This window comes from Lepisosteus platostomus, chromosome 7 (assembly GCF_059453375.1).
Source record: "Lepisosteus platostomus isolate fLepPlt1 chromosome 7, fLepPlt1.hap1, whole genome shotgun sequence".
Taxonomy (NCBI): domain Eukaryota; kingdom Metazoa; phylum Chordata; class Actinopteri; order Semionotiformes; family Lepisosteidae; genus Lepisosteus; species Lepisosteus platostomus.
Genome location: NC_142617.1, coordinates 36,185,084 through 36,198,639, shown reverse-complemented (window position 1 = coordinate 36,198,639; position 13,556 = coordinate 36,185,084). Strand labels below are relative to the sequence as shown.

At 37.4% G+C, this 13,556-nt stretch overlaps 1 protein-coding gene across 2 annotated transcripts in view; it reads right to left on the bottom strand.

Annotated features, from left to right (window-relative positions):
• The window catches only part of ngfb (nerve growth factor b (beta polypeptide)), a 38,503-nt gene extending 27,847 nt beyond the window's left edge, over window positions 1-10,656 (bottom strand). For both annotated transcript variants that reach the window (XM_088640056.1, XM_088640057.1), the window contains exon 1: window positions 10,474-10,656. The gene's annotated coding sequence lies outside the window, so the exon portion shown is untranslated. The remainder of the gene's footprint in view (window positions 1-10,473) is intronic.
• Between the last annotated feature and the right edge of the window lie 2,900 nt (window positions 10,657-13,556).

The window sequence follows — 13,556 nt, the reverse complement described above, 5'->3', positions numbered from 1 at the left end:
TTTAAAGATAAGTAATGGCCCTTTTACAATGTGGTTACCAGAACGGTGTTCTGCATTCTACACGAGGTTTGACTAGTAAAAGGAAAATATAATAAAATTCTGTCTTGGACACTGCCTTTTTGGAAATTATATAGACACTCCATGACAGAAGGGATGTTGTGGTATCAACTGATAACTAGTAGAGGAAAACCATTAAATGACACAGCAGTAAAGTTTTCTCTAAGGGCTGTCACACAAAAGTTTTTATTTTGTCAGCTCCTTCTTTTGTTTAACAATGATTATCTGAGAGTTATTTTCACTGATGAACAAGGTATACAGATTAAGATGACACACTACACTTGATGTGTGAGTAAATGATGACATATAATTATGATGCAGATTGTAATTCTTTCATGTGGTTTGAAAACAATGTCTGTTTTGCTTGCATTCATATCTGAAAGATCAGCAGCAGAAATGTTGTGTTTCTCTACAGTCTGCAATAAAAGAGAGTAATGATTGTGCACACAGTAAAGATAAGAACACTTTCTCCCTTTAACCTGAACATTAAATAAAGTAGTCTTTCAAGTAGTAGAGGGTGTTGACCTGACCGAATCTGTTGAACATTCCCATCTGAGTAATGTACATCAGCTGTATCGGAGTTGTTTTTCTGTCTTTTGCTGTCTTTGTGCTGTGATCATTTCCACTAGTCTGGCATATTAAAGAATGGTTACAGAAGTCTCTAGAGGGAAGAAGCTGAAAGGCATCTAGATGAGTCCAGGATGAAACAAACAATTACCTTTCAAGTTGGTCCGACAGAACAGTACAGCAGCAATGTGCTCACTTGCAGTGTTGAGAGCTGAATGTTAGCGCCATTGACACTGGATAATTATGCCACAGTCACAATCTGAGCATTGCAAAGAACAGGTTTTAAATGCATTGTGCCAAATTGCCCCCAAAAATGAAATTGGCATAGCATTTCACTCGTTAGAGGTGTGTAAGCCAGGTAAGCCATCCATTTTTTTCTGCTTTAAATTATATATCTAAATTATCCACATTTACTGATCTTAGACAAAGTTTTAGTGCTGCTACTTCACAGCTCTTAGGTCCTGAGTTTGAATCCAGACTGGGATGACTTAATGTCCTTTGTCTGCCTGAGTTTTCTATGGGTGCACATAAAGACATTAGCTGGTGTCAATAAGTGTCCCCTATGTGCTATTGCCTAACACACCAGGATAGGATTCAGGTTCTGTCTATCTTTACCAGGAATAAGTGGCTTGCTCATAGTGGGTGGACAGATGTTATTCAGGTGTCACACTCTGTAAAGGACACAATTGCATTAGTATTAAACTTTTCTAAGATGTAAAGGAAAAACATTATTAAAAAAACAGTAAATAATACTATGAGAGAGTGTAGCAAACAAGCAACACTGTGTTTTGCACAATTCCACCATTTACTCCACTGCGATATCTAAAATGTTAAATGAAACTAGGGAAGTCATTACTAATTGGATCTTAGTTTAAAAGTTCACATTTCCAAAACTGATCTTCTTTGTACCTCTACTCTCTTCTGTCTTAGAAACTCATCTCAAGAAGCCAAAGATACTGTAATCAGAGGCGTTTGTACTGGAACTTAAAGTGAGTGATCTTCTCATGGATTTACACATCTCCTGCTGCACTTTAGCTCTAACATTGGACACTTTGAACGCTGACCAATATGTTACATTTTAGTTCCTCTATAAATACTTCTTCTTAGGTTTCAGTATTAATGCATAATTTGTTTTTTTCATAAGCAGTACATTTCATGGAACTTTTATTGTGCTTATGCCCAGATATTAACAATTCATGTTGTAATTGTAACGTTTATTACAATGTATTTTTACCTGAGGGAAACTGAAGTTATGATCCAAGAGGTAGGGAAAAAAAATATCATTTTTTATAATTTAACAGATAATAATTTAAAATGTGTTTTATAATGATCCCGCATAAAGTCATTCAGATTGTAACTTGCAGTTCAAAGATAAACCTTAAAAGATAAAACTTATTTTTTTCCATTTTAAGTGCCCCCCCAGTTTCTTTGAGACTGCCCATCTGTCTTTTGATGGTAAGGCTTAGAGAGTACTCAGGACCCATACTGTTACATACTGTACTGTTAGTGTTACAGTATCTAGACACCTCTTTGAGCTGAAGGGAGAAAGTAGGCAGCTAACTTGCCACATAATGTTCCACTCTTGCAGGAGCAGTCAGCCCTGTTTCAGTTGACCAACCCTGAGGACAGCAGTGCATTTCAGGCCCATTGAGTGTAGCAAACTAATATGTAGCCCTCCCACACACCCTTCGTTACAGCTTAAGATGGATTTTGTCAAGCATCCATAGGTCACTCGACCCACATACTAGCCCAGTCTGTCTCTACTGAGACCTCTCCCTCCTTCCAGGCTGGAGTATAGATGCAGACTGAAACCCTGATATCATGTTTTGGTGTTTTTATAATCCTCTTCATTAGCCCATAGGAGTGGTTAATTCCACATAGAGCCTATGCAATCAGCTCCATTGCCTTATTTGGAATTCCATCCCTTCTGAGTGATAATTACTCAGTCAGACCAGCAATGTCTCTTTCTGTAGGTTTTTACAATTAAAGGTAAGCTCTCTCACAAATGCCTTTCTCACTACCTCACACGGCTACACTTTTTATAATTCATTTGTCAGAGAGGTTGTGTCCTGCAATTCACTAGTGAAGTGAAAAGAATGAATAAAATAATAAGACCTATACAACTTCAAATCAGAATTAAATTTAAATTAACATATTAGTTTAATGGAAGTGAATCCATACTTTGCATCATTAAGTTACATCCACCAAAAAGACCAATTTAACTTCATGCATCAGATGCAAAAAACAAAATGTAACTTTCAAATTAAAAAAAGGAATAATCAGGACATCTTCAGGGCAATCAGTTTTGTGAAAAGGTGTATGTAGAACAATTTATTTAACCCAGAAAGTTTCAAGTAGGTTTCTTTAAAAAATATTTATTTTTGTAACCTGTGTTCTCCTTCACATAATATCTGGATTCATTTTGTGTGTAGATTATAGTATCTGTTGCTCCAGTATTGAATTTTATTCAGTTTCTCTCTTTCATAACTACTTGGCACCAACCCATTATCCCACAGAGTGTAATAGAGCTATTCAGCTTTCATAGCAAGTGGCAGAACGCTGGCTCTGAGTCATGGAGAGGTTAGATGTGGTGTTATACAAAAGAGCGTGCTCTTGTTAGAGCTAATCATTTCCTTTGGCAATGAAAGACTGCTGAATGACTTGAATCAGCATCAAGTGCCACGCTCAGCTGCACATGTAGGACTGGGTGTTTACTTGCAGATGAAGGAGTAAATGAATGTTACTCACACTTATCTAGTGCCTTTCATCACACTAAGTTCTGCAAGAGCTTATCAGAAGGACGCTTCAGTCATGGTCATAGGTCACAAGTCAAGATCACACAAACACTGTGAGCCCTTACACATTACACAGAAGCCTAATGATGGGAACAATCATAAAAAAGGTAATTCTTTTCCAGGAAACCCCTGAAGCCTTTTCATATCTTTGTGTTTTTATTTTTGACATCTTTACAAAAGCACTGTTTGCGGCTTGTACATTGTAATGCTATGTAGTGCCTGTACTGTGTTTACTTAAGAGTTTATGCTTACAGTATGTCTCATACTCATATTGTGTTTTTCCTTGTTTAATTGTGAAATGGTTACCCAAAACCGATTAATCAATTAAATCGTATATTTTTTTCTTCTAACAAATTGGATCTTGCCAATACCCTGACTTCATACCTCATACGGTCCTTTGCAAAAGTAATCTACATTTTACATCAGTAGTGCATCCTGAAAGTTGTGTAGACAGTACAAAAGATAGAGAAGAACAAAGTATGTTATTGACAAGAAGTACCCGACAATGTGTCAATTAGATCTAATTGGTTAACAGAATGGATGACCAATTACAGCAATTTGTATAGCCTGTTCTTGCATAGTTTACTGTGTGTTAATGTTCACCTGCTTTAGTAAGAGACGTACTGTACACCCTTATAGAGACAAATGGATAAGGATCGATTTTGTTTACAGTATAAGATCATGTATTAAGATTAATGATAAACACATCATCCTTTAAGTCACCTAAGATTTTGACATCATGAACAGTATATGAATATGTATATATATGAATTCATTCTGGGTGTGCATTATAAAAAAATTATAGAATTTAAGAAACATTAAAAATAACTTGGAGTATACAGATAAACACGGTTATGGATGTTGTTATGGATGATTACAGTATACAGTAGGTTGCTCTTATATTTGTGTCATAGTATTTTTAAATTTAACATATTGCTCCTTATTCTACAGTATGTAATGCATTTACTTAAAACACTTTTATGTGCCTTTCAGAGACCAGATGAGAATGTTGTGTGATTTTTTTTATCATGATATTTTATGATTATGATATTTACAAGCTTGAAGAGAGGTCTGTGCATGCAAACACTTCCTGTTACATTTACTGCAGAAAACAGATAATCTTTTCACAGGTGCAGCTGGGAATGTCCAGGGAATCTGACACAGACTTAATCCACACCAAAACCTAAGGGCTGACAATGAATAACAAGATGATAATGCATAGACATATACCATAAGCATGGTAATAAAACAGCAAAATTATAATGTATCAAATCCCACTGAGGAAGTACACCATCTGGATTTAAAAGATTTAATTGCTTGTGTCATGTAAAGGCAAGCCATTTTAAGGCAGGCATGTTGTAGTATTTAACACAACTCTTAGGAATGAAGATGCTATGAATTCGAGCACTAAATTCAAGCACAGTGTTTGCTCCTTATTATAGTAGCAAAGAAGTCACAAGCAGATAAACAGTGCAAGTCTGGACATCCTTGCCAGTGGCAAGGCTCAATGTTTTATACCCTCCCATGTGCCAGGCATCAAGTATAATGTGGGCTCCCAAGCCAACAGGGGTACCTACAGTTTGATAACTCCTGTTGATGCCAGTGCTCTGCTTAGTTGATTCCTCCTGGTGAAGGAGCCCATACTGTCTTGTCTCAATAGTCCTCAATAAAATGAGAGGGCAACACCAGGGTCTTGTGTCTCAAACTACCTCCTGTTAGCATGTGGCTGCTGCAGTATCAAAGTGGAGAAAAAAACAAAATGTGAATCCTCTATGTAATTTCTAAGCGAATCAGACTTTGGAGGAATACAGTTTTCTGAACACTCTGTACACACCGTGACACACAATATTATGTGTTCCAAACCAATTCACCAGAATGATTTATCTCACTCATGAATGTCAGAAGCAGGTTTTAACCCATTCTTTATCAAAACCTCTCATACAGGCGATTTAAATTACTGTAGCTGAACATGCTTTTGTATACCAACAGAGGTGCTTCTTCCAAACTTGCCTCTAAACTATCTAAAGAACAGGAAATAGAGTTGATATGATATTAGTAATAATAAATGTGAAACTTCAAAAAAATCTTCTCTGTAATATGCTAAAATGGAACAACTGTATATTGTGAGGGGTTAAAAACTATAAGAATCCCATAATCCTCCTTAAAAATAACCACTTAACCATAGTATTTAAATCCTATGGACAAATGAGATTACATGTGCAGATTTCAAAGATCTTCCAGGTTTTTAAACTTTAGTCTTTAGTTTTCCACTGTGATGGACAGCAGCAATGAACTAACATCTTTGAAATTAACAAAAAGTAAAATATTACAGAGTGGAGTTTTTTTCATGGTCACCTGACAAGGAAACTTAGTGCATGAAAGATACTGGGCTTGGCAGTAGGTGGCACAAAGCCTAATAATCAAAAGGTAAAAGATTTTACTTGGATTTGTCATAACCAATTTAGTAACTGTGAAACCAGCAAGGTCAAACTGGATTGGGTCTGTATAAAACCAGATTACTCCAGAAGTTATGACAATGTGTTGCAATAAGTCTTACTTGTTATGTAAACCATCAATCATTTCACAAATGTGAAAATCTTTGAAGCACTGTTCCACTTCTTCCCTCTTGTGATATTCCAAATTGAATCTATTGCAGAATAAAAGTGCTCATTTTCTAATACATGTCCAGACTTTTTTTGCTTGTAGACAAACACATTTTTAATCAAACTATTCTTCTGAAGAAAAGGGGCAGTTTAGGATTTCACCAAGAGAAGAAAGAACACAGGGGAAGAGACAGTAGTGAGTATTTGGGTTCAAAGAAAAGGAACATGAACAAGAAGCGGCTTTTTAGCAATGTCATTTGGTCAGCTGAATGTAAACTTATTTTTTATTTGGCTCAAACAGGAGAGAGGTAGACAAAAACCTGATTTCAATATCAGGTGCCTCCGAAGCCCACTCTGTAACATGGAAGTTCAGTGGTTTATTTTTCGTGTTAATGGCAGTTTTAGATCTTGCTTTCCAAAGAGTGCATGAAAACAAACTAAACACGGGTTTCCTAAACATTAGGTTTCTGTAATATGCTCCTAAAAGGCACCGTAATACTACAGTTATAATTGACTTTATAAACCACATAAAATAAATTAGACATGGAACTAAACTGAATGATAACAGTGGTTAATCATGTTAAATATAGTAGTAAGACACTGAAAAGAAAAGGATATTTTTGAATTTACTATCATAACTGATCCAAGGCTGCAGAATGTGCTAGTTAAAATAACATAAAAGCGCCAAACAACACAAGTATTCACTGAAATATGCATTTCTGGGATCACAAGAAAAGACAAACAAGATAAAAACAATGGATACAAGAGCAAAATAAAAACCTTTAGTGACTTCATCAGAAGGTTAAAAAAGCTTAAAACAGTAACGCCAGGCACCTTACAAGAAAATCAGATCTTGACATGTTCAGAAGTCTTTTGGGAAGCTTTTGAACAGCGGCAAAACACTACATATATCTGGATTTTCAGAAAGCATTTGCAACGACCACATGAAGAGACATGAATTCTCAAACACCAGGCTGCACAAATACAAGTTAACATTTGCATATTGTTAAAAAATGGAAAATAAAAAAGTACAGAAAAGTTGCCCTACGGCTACAGCATGTCATTAGAGGGGGACCAGAGGAATCAGCTGGTGGTACCCTAGAACTGTTGCTCTTCCTTATCTTTATTATAGTGTTCTGCTGCCCCTCCCAGTGTTTGACTGCATTGCTGCACCCTTATCCTTGACCTTGACTGCATGTGTTTCCTCCTGCAGTACCCCAGAGAAGGGGATCCCCTAACCTTTCTTTTTCGTCACATGCCTTGGTACAGGAGACTGCAGTCGCTCTCTCTGTCTCTATCCCCTCTCTCTCTTTCCCAGTGACTAGCACGCCCACTGTAAACTAAAGGGCAATAAACCCCCTTTCTGTTGGAACTGACTCCTCTCTCCAACCTACTCTGTCCTGCTGAACCAGAGTGTAGGGATGTTCGCTGCAATAACAATGATCTAGACTCTTACATGGTGTAGTGAGTAGACTTGTCAAAGCTGCACATGTGATACAAAAATAAGCTGAGTCTTACATCACTCAAGTAACTCAAGAGGACAAAGAAAACATTCAGAGCTGGGTGGACACCTGGGGAGTTGGATTTAACACACATAAGTTCAATGAAGCATTTCAATTGACATTAAATTGAGCAATTAAACAGGGCCAACACAATGCTTGAATATATTATTAAATGTAGAATTTACATCAAGGGGAGCCATGATAAAATTATATGTTCCTGTAGTTATTCTTCATTTGGAAAATGTCTTTGATTTTGGTCTTAAGCCAAAGACAGAAATTGCTGCACTAGCGGCAACACAAAGAGTAGAACTCAGTCTTACTCCTGGCCTGAAGTTACTAAGGCAGACTAAAGGGAACTGAATCTTTTTAGACTGAAGAGCATGGTAGGACTTGATTTATGTACTTAAATTCCTGAGAATCAAAAAGCCAACTTGGGAACCACCTTCAAGGCCACCAACAAGAGGACTTGGGAACACAAGTGGAAAATAAGATTAGCGTGATTTTAGAGCAGGAGGATTATAGGAGTCTGGGACCAATGTCCAGGACACACTGGAAGATTACACCTTAGGTATCTTTGGGACAAAGTTGAATTGATTTTCTAAAAAATTAAAGCCACTAACAATTAAATCAGGGAGAAAGCCAAAAAAAACCTCTCATATGCATCCTAAAAAAAATAAAAAAAGGCTAATCATGATGCATGTATTCAAAATTAATACAGGGAATTGCTGTAAAGAAAATTATTTGAAAAATGTGGTAAAGCAAAGACATTTTGTTCTATTTTTTTTATTTAGATATACATTATATTAAATGTATGACAGAATTATAGCTCTGTAAAGAAAACAAATCAGTCCTGTTATTTAGTACATCTGCCACAACAGGCATGATGTTTATACAGTTATTTTCCAACTGTACGAAAAGAAGACTTGAATACTTGTCCATTGAGCTCAGTTTGAGGTTTTTCACCCTTTTTCTTTTTCACACTACAACACCTCCATGCTCAACTAGCAACTTTTATGTGCTTTATGCTTTTCAAACGCTAATCCAGGGATCAGCCGGAGGAAGCCTTGAGGCTGTGACTCCAGAAAAAAGGGGAACGTTTATTTTAGCTGCCTGCAGCCAAGACCCCAGTCCTTTCCCCTGGCAAGCAGAGGTATCTGTCAACAGGGTTTGGCTTTTGACCCTATCTCTAAAATGGTTTGTGGAGGAAAGACGTACAAAAACAAAGATCAATCCCAACAATCGAAGAGTAGGTGTTCTGCAACCATATCTTTTCAAAGAGTGTGCAGCCTATGTCAACTGCTAAGTCTTTAGTAAAAATCAGCTTCAATAACACCTTGGCTGCCCTTTGATCAATTAAGACAGAAAAGCCATAGAAAAATAAGAAGGTGCTTAACAAAACACAGATAAAAAGGGCAAGTACCTTTGCCACACTTTTTCTGTGCTTTTAGAGAGCTCATTAATGCTGGTAAGTGGCTTTATACTGTATGAATACTTACGGAATGTTTGTGGAGTGAGTAAATGTGTGCGTCACAAGTATTTAATTGAAAGGGAAATTACACCTCACTCAAAAATAACTGTGTGCACATGTACGGGGAAGAAAACTGCTGTGTTTCTTGTTCACTGAAGAATAACATTACTGAAGAATTAAACAGTTATCTGTATGTTGTTTAAATGCAGCCTGAGAAAAAAATAACTTTTCCCTAAATCCATTTGTAAAACATCTTTTTTTTAAGAACACTGAATTAATTTCTACTTTAATGTACCTTCTTCATTTAGATTCGTATAAGAGTATATAATATGTAATAAAGTATATACAAATGTAGTATTAAAGGCTTTTATGCTATGTAATACCGTATGTACTATTCAAAGTGTATACTGTATAAAGTAAACACACTGAGAGGCAGTAAGAAAGCAACAAGTGCTGTTGATTCTTGCTCTCTTTTCCTTTCAGTATATTTACTAGCAATGTTACAATGCTTCATGTTTATAATAATGACTGTACAATAAAATAAATTATTTCTGAAGGTTTTCTTTTTTAACATCTGAGTTTTTATAAACATTTGAGTTTTTGTAGTTCATTCCTTGAAAATCTTCAGTACAGCAGGAATTTGGTTTATTTTAAATTCACTAAGGTTACAGTTGGTTTCACTTATGGATTCTTTTCCTGAAGTTGCAATCAATCTAGCTTCTTTCTAGTGCTTTCTATGCCTGTACATTTGTGAAATTCTTTCTTATTTCTGTCCGGGCTAATACTTTTATTATTTCTTAGTAACACAGACCAAATTATTATATATAATAATAGTAATAGATTTAGTGTTTTACAAGTCCATGCAACATTGAAAGAGCCATCATTTAACTGTGGTTTACATTTAAGTTGTTTTACTAGTTGTGTAACATGAGGTGTGTATATATTATCTTCAAAAGAAAGAATGAAAAAAGTCAATGATGATTGCTGTAACCGGATGACTTTAAACCAGGGGGGCTATCCCACAGGGTATCAATGAGTGGCTATTTCCCACTGAAGACTTGTCCATGCAGCTCAGGTAGGTACTGTGCCTCTTAGAGAGGAAATTGGGCAGCTGTAAACTGCAACTATTCATTTAGGACCTGGCAAGTTGGGACAAATAAACATCTGAAAAGGAACATGTTCACTTCTGTCTTTAGGGGGGTTTGGCATTAAATATGACTGACAGACAAATAATTCCCTGGAGGGGCTGCTGAACTTTTGTTTTTAAGTGGACTGCAAAAAAAAAAATATTATTTGCTTTACTTCATATGCCTTGCTTTTTATGTAATTACAGTACTACAGTACAGCTACAGACGTTCTGTGATGACATAATCTATACTTTCCTTTCCGACAGGTACAGTATCAACACAACTGTCTCTTTCACCAGACTTCTAAGCACGCGACAGAAGAATGAGAAAACAGCAGAAAAAAAAGTTTCCTACCTCAGACTGTTCTTTCCCTGGCCAAGTGTAAAGTCCACAAAAGCTTAATTCCACCTTGCACACTAGTCCACAGGATTATTCCCAAAAGTCACTCCAAGTTCCTCTTCTTTAGATTTAAAAGCCAGGTTCTGCCATTTACACTAGCCCAACTCCTACACTCTTTGAGAAATTGATTGTACTGAAACTTAGTCAGAAAGCTCCCAGTATCTTTCCTCTTAGCAGACAAAACCTGTGGGTCCTAGTGCCTGCCTAGCTGTCTCCAAAACATCACAGAGAGGGAAGTGAAGGAAGAGAGCCACTTGTTTTCTCTTTCTTGCTAATGTAACAAAATTACAGAGTCTTTATTGAATGTCAGAAGCTTGCTTCTTTTGCATTGCTCATTCAAGTGCAGACTTCTTATAAATGTCATGCCTTAGTGTGAGACAACTAACAATAATAATAATAATAATAATAATAATTGCTTACACTTATATAGTGCTTTTCTGGACACTCCACTCAAAGCGCTTTACAGGTAATGGGGACTCCCCTCCACCACCACCAATGTGCAGCATCCACCTGGATGATGCGACGGCAGCCATAGTGCGCCAGAACGCTCACCACACATCAGCTATCAGTGGGGAGGAGAGCAGAGTAATGTAGCCAATTCATAGAAGGGGATTATTAGGAGGCCATGATTGGTAAGGGCCAATTGGAAATTTGGCCAGGACACCGGGGTTACACCCCTACTCTTTTCGAGAAGCGCCCTGGGATTTTTAATGACCACAGAGAGTCAGGACCTCTGTTTTACGTCTCATCCGAAGGACGGCGCCTGTTTACAGTATAGTGTCCCCATCACTATACTGGGGCATTAGGACCCACATGGACCACAGGGTGAGCGCCCCCTGCTGGCCCCACTAACACCTCTTCCAAACAATAATTAGAGTCACTTCAAATGAAACACTAATTTCCATCTTCAGCCTATATCCAGGATAAAAAAATCACAACAAATCTATCCTGTACACAGATATATAAACTAATGCATTAAATGGGGTGATACAGTATGTAAGGCCACATCTTTTATGTTTCCACAGAAGGAGAAGCACAGGTTCGAGAAAATTATTATCAACCCAAGGGAGGAAAGGATACTGTATTAACCTAAACAATGTCTTTAAATCACTACTGAGGGATGGTGACCAGCATTTGAAAACTCAACATTTTTAAATGCTGAAGCATTTACAGTGTCACTGGTCCACTAAAGGTTATATTTTTATACTAGGTAGAAGAAAGGTTATAAGCATTTCCTATCCTTCTGTTTGCCAAGGAAATATTTGTCTGCAATTTCCGTTCTTGCGATAATTTTTTTTTCAGATCTTATTAAGTTAGAGAATTTAATTAGAATCTTTTAGTAGCAATCCTTTTAAGGCTTTTAAGTTTTTTTTTTCCTGCAGCTTTCTGAGAAACATACAATTCTAAAACTGCATAGGTGCTCCCAAGACTAATTTCAGATTTGCTGTTCTTTGCAGAGTAAATTACTTTTATTGCTTCACATAACGACTAAGTATCTTTTCCTAGTGTACTTTCATTGAATAATTTACATATATACGGCATATTTATTTTGTTGTGATATATAGTCTTAAAGACTTATACTAATATTTATGTATCAAAGATTTCCCCCTTGTTTCCTAAAAAATCCCGCAAACTTTGCACTAGTAATGTTAAACTGAAGTTCTCTCAAGTATACCTAGTGAAGGTTCCTGGCTTTTTTTTTGATGTTATCAGCATGCATACTGAAGTTGAGGGATGTGGTGGCAGCAATTTTACACAGATTTTAGGGTGTTTCTCTGAAATTATAAATTATTCTGCTGTGCCAGCAGCCATATCACCCTGCAACTCACACCTGGCAACCCACTGAAGCTCAGCAGGTGTGAGCCTGGTCAGTACCTGGATGGCAGACCTCCTGGGAAAAACTAAGGTTGCTGCTGGAAGAGGTGTTAGTGGGGCCAGCAGGGGGCGCTCACCCTGCGGCTCATGTGGGTCCTAATGCCCCAGTATAGTGACGGGGACACTATACTGTAAACAGGCGCCGTCCTTCGGATGAGACGTAAAACCGAGGTCCTGACTCTCTGTGGTCATTAAAAATCCCAGGGCGTTTCTCGAAAAGAGTAGGGGTGTAACCCCGGTGTCCTGGCCAAATATCCCATCGGCCTTTACCAATCATGGCCTCCTAACAATCCCCCTCTATGAATTGGCTTCATTACTCTGCTCTCCTCCCCACTGATAGCTGATGTGTGGTGAGCGTTCTGGCGCACTATGGCTGCCGTCGCATCATCCAGGTGGATGCTGCACATTGGTGGTGGTGGAGGGGAGTCCCCATTACCTGTAAAGCGCTTTGAGTGGAGTGTCCAGAAAAGTGCTATATAAGTGTAAGCAATTATTATTATGATTATTATTATTATTATTATGAAGGCTAGAAGTAAACATTTAATGATTCCACATTCTGACCTTAATGAATGTAATCTTTTCACAGAACAGGCCTTTAGCATTTGCTTTTGTGTCATAAACAACTTAGAAATTAGTAGGGTACTCTTCTGAGCTGAAGAATGGCACCATGCCCCCGCTGATCAAATTCAGCACTAGCAGTACAGCCACCTGTAGAGCAGTAAATGCTGAGAGCTGCAGTGCTCATCTTGACCACACCTGCCTTTCAGAGAGCAACACTTGTCTCACGTAACACAACAAGCACACTCAGGGGAAACACCCTGCCACTGTGAACGCTTACCAGCCCAATCCAAGGATCTCACTTTCAATGCCTTCAGCAGTGTGCATGTATCCAATTCTTTGTTGTTGTTATTATTTTAAAATTACACAATAAATATGTATTACATACAGTAATTGTATTATAAAATCCAACATAATCTGATTATATATTAGGGGCATTACTTATAGGAGAAATAAAAAAAAACCTCTCCCTATAAACATTTTCACTAAGTGCACTTTCACTAAGAAGGAAGGGTCTGCATCTGGCAGGTAATATTTCTGTTGTCACATCAATTAAATATTTGCTTTGAAAATGACTTCTCAATACATAGAGGATTTGCCTCCCA